Source organism: Vulpes vulpes, chromosome 10 (assembly GCF_048418805.1).
Source record: "Vulpes vulpes isolate BD-2025 chromosome 10, VulVul3, whole genome shotgun sequence".
NCBI classification, from domain to species: Eukaryota; Metazoa; Chordata; class Mammalia; order Carnivora; family Canidae; genus Vulpes; species Vulpes vulpes.
In genome coordinates, this window is record NC_132789.1 from 82,257,754 (window position 1) to 82,263,753 (window position 6,000).

Genomic DNA, 6,000 nt, shown 5'->3' on the forward strand with positions numbered 1-6,000 from the left:
ATTTAAGGCAAAATAACAGAAAAACAATTGCTGAAAACTCTATATTTCCAAAACTCTTTATATTTCAAACAGATCTATTGTGTTAATGATGGCAGATTGATCTAGTGTAGGGGTGAGCCTCAACCTTTTTACACTGAGAGGCTATTTCTGATTTTTCCAATTGATGTCTCCCCTCAGATACAATACTGTTGCTAAATCGCAACTTAATGCCTGACTACAGCCTGGCTGAGCTATCCCATGTTGAGGCTGTCTGGATTTTAATTTGCTGTGACAATGTTTCCTTTTAAAAAAATTCTAATTAACAACAATGACAAAAAAAAAATGGGTCAACAAACCAGTAAATATTTAATCAAGTGTCACATTTTATTTGAAAAGTTGTCTGGAGATGGCTGGCAATTTATGAATAAATTACACATATACCCTCTCCCATTCCTGGACTTCAGGTATTTGTCAGTGATCCCAGCTTTTCTGGAATACAGGCTCTCTGATTTGATTTCATTCCACCCCAATCCCCTTCTTCTAAAAGTGGTGTGTGGCAAGGCATTTCTTTCATTCAAGTGAAATGAATCTGCCTTACTTATTTTATTAAACTTGAGAGCATCTTCAGAAGAACCAAATTTGCTCCATCTGCATGTAGAGCCTTAGGGTGTTGCAAAACCAGGCACAGTCACCTCCGCTTTAGAATATCAGGAGGGTCTTTATGGTAAAAGGAAGTCTGCTGTTAAGTTTGTTATTCTGTTCTTTGAATGCAAAAAGAATATGTGAACACTTTGAGACTCCACTCCATTGACAATGGGGTGCAGCTGCCAGGACCGCTGAGGCCTGTCAAATGTTTTCTTGGTGCCTTTTTGCTTTTAAAAACGTAAATCAGTTTATGCCACACCTTTTCTGAGTTGTCTAGTGACTTTCCATCGCTCTCAGAATAATGTATGAACATCTGATTGGACTGACCAGGGCCTGGGAGACCTGCCAGGCCTGCCGCCACTGCCCCTCCTTTCTTCCTGGCTCCCCACGTCCACTACTGTCAAGAGAGCTCCTTGAACACTATACGGCCCCATTCAGCCCCCTTGCCCTGGCTGTTCTTGTCCAGAACCCCATCCCCTCAGACATCCACAAGCCTTCCGAGCTTTGCTCTAGTGTTATCACAGGGGCTCCCCATGGCCTCTGCAATCTCTTCTCACTCTCTCTGCCCCTTCCTGCTTCCTAATATTTATAGTACTTACTACGTCCTGGGTCTCATGTATTTATTTGTATGTTTTATTTTCTGCCTCTACCTGACTAGGATGCTTTGTAAAGGCAGAGACTTTGTTTTACTTGTTGTGATTCCCCCAGCACCTAGAGTTGTTCTTCATACATAGTAAGTAATCAATAAATATTTGCTGAATGAGTGAGTGAAAAGTTCAAGATTTGTGTTACTATCCCCAGTCCTTGGTCTGGATTGAAGTTGAGTATGCAGCACCTCGGGCAGTTCTAGGGAGCATGGGCATCAGGAGATGCAGGTGGCTGTCTAGAGGCCAGCTAGAGCTCTGTGGGCCACTGTCTCCAGGGCAGGGGATGTTCTGAGTCTCAGATCCAAGGCTCAGGGAAGTTCTTGGCAGGGAGAAGCGAGCCGTTAATTTAACTTCCCAATCTGAGCCGGGGCAGAAGGAAAGATGAATGGGGCCTTTCCAAGTCAGAGGCTTGCCTATGGGCACACTTTCTTCAGTTTAGATGGTCTGGTAGATGGTTTTCCAACCTCCATATGCTCAACATTTTGGACTAGATAATCCTTTGTTGTGGTGTGGGGTTGCCCTGTGCATGGTTAGGATGGTTGGCAGCATCCCTGATCTCTAGCCACTAGATGACAGTAGCTCTCTCCTCTGTAGTCCGGACAACCAGAAGTGTCTCCAGGCATTGTGCAATGTCCCCTGGAGGCCCAAGCCGCCCCCACTTGGGAACTGCTGGTCTCTAATAAGAGCTGCAATTACATGCCCCAGGATGAAGCAGCCTTTCTTCCTTCCTTCCTTCCTTCCTTCCTTCCTTCCTTCCTTCCTTCCTTCCTTCTTTCTTTCTTTCTTTCTTTCTTTCTTTCTTTCTTTCTTTTTCTTTCTTTCTTTCTTATTTTGAAGCAGCCTTTCCTCAATCATTTCCACATTCAGCAATTGGGTGGGCAGTACTGAGATAGTGAAACATAGTGTTCAAAAATTAGAAATGGTTGACACAGTGAGATACCACCTCACACCAGTGAGAATGTCCAAAATTAATAAGACAGGAAACAACAAATGGTGATGATGTGGAGAAACGCTTTAGCACCGTTGGTGGAAATGCGAACTGGTACAGCCACTCTGGAAAACAGTGTGGAGATTCCTCAAGAAGTTAAAAATAGAGTTACTCTATGACCCAACAATTGCACTGCTGGGAATTTACCCCAAAGATACAGATGTAGTGAAACGCCGGGACACCTGCACCCCAATGTTCATAGCAGCAATGTCCACAATGTCCAAACTGTGGAAGGAGCCTTGGTGTCCATCGAAAGATGATGGATAAAGAATCTGTGGTCTATGTAGACAGTGGAATATTCCTCAGCCATTAGAAATGACGAATACCCACCATTTGCTTCGACATGGATGGACCTGGAGGGTATTATGCTGAGTGAAATAAGTCAATCGGAGAAGGACAATCATCATATGGTTTCACTCATAGGGGGAATATAAGAAATAGTGGAAGGGGTTATAAGGGAAAGGAGGGAAACTGAGTGGGGAAAAATTGGAGAGGGAGACAAACCATGAGAGACTCCTAACTCTGGGAAACAAAGGGTAGTGGAAGGGGAGGTGGGTGGGGGGATAGGGCAACTGGGTGACAGGCACTGAGGGGGGTACTTGATGGGATGAGCACTGGGTGTTATACTATATGCCGGCAAGTTGAATTTAAACAAAACATTTAGGAATGGCTGTAAAGGTCATTGGACTCAGTGGTTTTTTTGGTTTTTGAACTTTTAATTTTGCTTAATTAGAATAATAAAAGCTGGATACTCTCTGAAGTTTGAGGTTAAAGTTGTATCTTTTCTTCTTCCTTCCTCCTTTTTTTTTTTTTTTTTTTAAGATTTTATTTATTTATTCATGAGAGACACAGAGAGAGAGAGGGAGGCAGAGGCACAGGCAGAGGGAGAAGCAGGCTCCATGCAGGGAGCCTGACGTGGGACTAGACCCCAGGATCAGGCCCTGGGCTGAAGGCAGTGCTAAACCGCTGAGCCTCCCGGGCTGCCCTTCTTCCTTCCTCCTGATTCCTTTTCCTCTCACCTTGAGGAACTGCCCCAGAAATTTAACCAACAAGTATGGTTAAAAATCAGCAAAAACACCTCCTTTTCGGAGGTGAGGAGAAGAACAATGCTGCTGAGAGGTCACAGTGAAACAGTATTTGAGTCTAAGACTGTCCTTCCTTCCATCCTGACTTCCAGCCCTCTCTTTTCTCCAATAGACTTGGCAAATCATCTGTTTTCTTGGAGCATGTAGGTGCTGTAAATATGTCAATGGGTCCAGAGAGAGCCTGGAATCAAGCCGAAAAATGCTGAAATGATTAATCTGCATCTGCCATTGAATCCAGGAGGATGATGGGACGTGGGGACTGGCCACTCATGGTGGGCTAGGCCAAGGCCTGACCTCCTGGGCTGTGACAAGGCCCCAGCAGTGGGCTAGGGGGAGAAGACAGACAGAGGGAAAAGGAACTAATGGGCCCCCATGGCTCTCATCATCCCATTACCAAATCAAGAGCCACCACTGTAAGATGTTTCCCTGGTTTGCAGCCAACATCTTGAACCTACTGCCTCCCTTCCCCCTGCTTTCTCTTTCTTCAATGGCACCTCGGGAGGATCTTCATCCATCAGCTGATGATGGACAGTTTCTGCAAAGTGTTTTGTTTCTTTACAGAGGAAAGAGGTTGCCTAGAAATGCATTCCATTGGTTATTAAAGAATGTATTTTCCTGATTTATAGCCAGGCTAGGCAGGGTTGTCTGAGAGGCAAGGAACCAATGGGAATATCCATTTTGACTAATGATTAATTATTATATCTAAAGTGATGTTTTCCTATCAACTGATAGGCTGGAAAAATAGACTACAGCTTGCTAGGTTAGCACCATGGGTCACAGATGTTGCCTCTGCATTTTCAGATTATATTATCCATTACAGGCAGTACCTTCTCATTTAGAAACATAATTTGTTGTTCTCTCAGGCAAAAAAAAAAAAAAAAAAAAAAAAAAAGGAAAGAAAAGAAAAAAAAAAAAAAGGCTGACATTTCACATGCAAGCCAAAGATTAGAATCACTGCACAGGACCGCATATGGAAGTACATTAGGATGTGGTGTCCCTGAATCAAGGACACGAGGGGGCCTGTGCTGAGAGAGATGTAGTAGGCAGTGACTTCTGATCTTTATTATGCAAATGTGCAGCCCTGAGAGCCAGGCTGTTTAACCTCATCAGGGGAAATGTCACTGATCATTTCAAACTCCAAATGTAGCACAAGCATTAGTACTATTATGTTATTATTATTATTATTTGCAGGGCATTATGTAAGCCTGAGCCCTCTGATTAAGCTGAGCCCCTACTTGGCCAGACCCTCTGGGGTTGCATATCAACTCCTCCGGGTATTAAAAAACAAGCAGACAAGCAAGCTTGTTTTGCTCTCACTCTTTAATATTTGTGGATGGGGTGCTTTCCAGACCCCATGACCAACGGGCATGGGTGGAGATGGGGGAGGATCACAACGTCCAATTTCCGGTCCCGTATGCTGGGTGACAGGACGCCTCCTCTGTACTGGCGGTCCGGGTGCCCCTGTGGCAGAGGCAAGGAGGTGGAAATTTAAAGCACGGAAGCCTGGCGCTGGGGTGGGAGAAGGGATGGATGGGGGGGGCAGTGGTGAGGAGGGCTGGGGAGAGAGAGACCCTGTGTGAGATTAGAGGAGGGACGAGGGGGAGAGGCTCTTGCCTCCAGCTCCAGCATCCCTGCCACCTTCCAGAGCCACAAAGAACACTGAAGGCACCAGAGGTGGAGACAAAAAGAAGTCAAGGAAAGAGGAAAAACCAGAATCAGTGATTAATGACACAGGGTGACAGAAGGCAGAGGGGAGGGCCACACCTCTCCAACATCCAGGTTTCAGGAGCTGCCCTGGCCCAGGCACTGCTTCCAGAAGAAAAGACTCCTGAGGCAGGAAGCTAAGAGACACACAGCCCTAGGGATATTCTGGAGGAAACAAAGAGCAAGTTGTGTGTGTGTCTCCTTTTCCTCCCACAGCCTGGGGCGAGGGGAAAGGTTCAACTTGAATAAGGAAATATTAATAAGTAACTTTAATAAGTAATAAGGAGGGAGATTGGCTCATTGCATAATTGGAAAGACTAGAAGCTTCTCTGCGGACCTTTAGCGTTCCTCTCAGCTAGCCCCAGATCCTTTGGATATGAACACGGATATCAGGATCCCAAGCTAATTAAATCAGACGTCTTGGGAGTGGGGCCCATGTCCGGAGTTATCAACCCTTTCCAGGTGATTTGAACGTGCTGCCATGGCCGAGAGCGGCTGCTGTGGGTTCTGCTGCATATGAACTCCGTAAAGGCAGGGATTCTTGCGGGGTCGTTTTCTGCTATATCCCCCAGCATCTAGCACGCTGCCTGGCACACGGCAGAACTTGAACATAGAATCACTGCACTGCATAGACAGGTTATGGGTGAAACACACATTTCTGCAATAGAAACAAGTCTGTATATAATTCGGCCACTCAACAGAGCTGCGGAAGGAGCTACCACCCAGGGCCCCAAGGACCACGCTCTCAGGCTCATGTCTGCCCTCATTGTTCCAACGTGAGTAGACACGCAGCAGCTCCCAGTTCCTTCCAAGTGTATAGCAGGAGTCGTACCTATGCGACCAGCAACTGTTTTTGTAGAATAGACCCGGGGAGGCAGCACGGATCCCCTTGCATGGGTAGTGCTTGCTGAAGGTGTCCCCTGTATCCCAGAGGAAAGCCTTGTGTCTTATC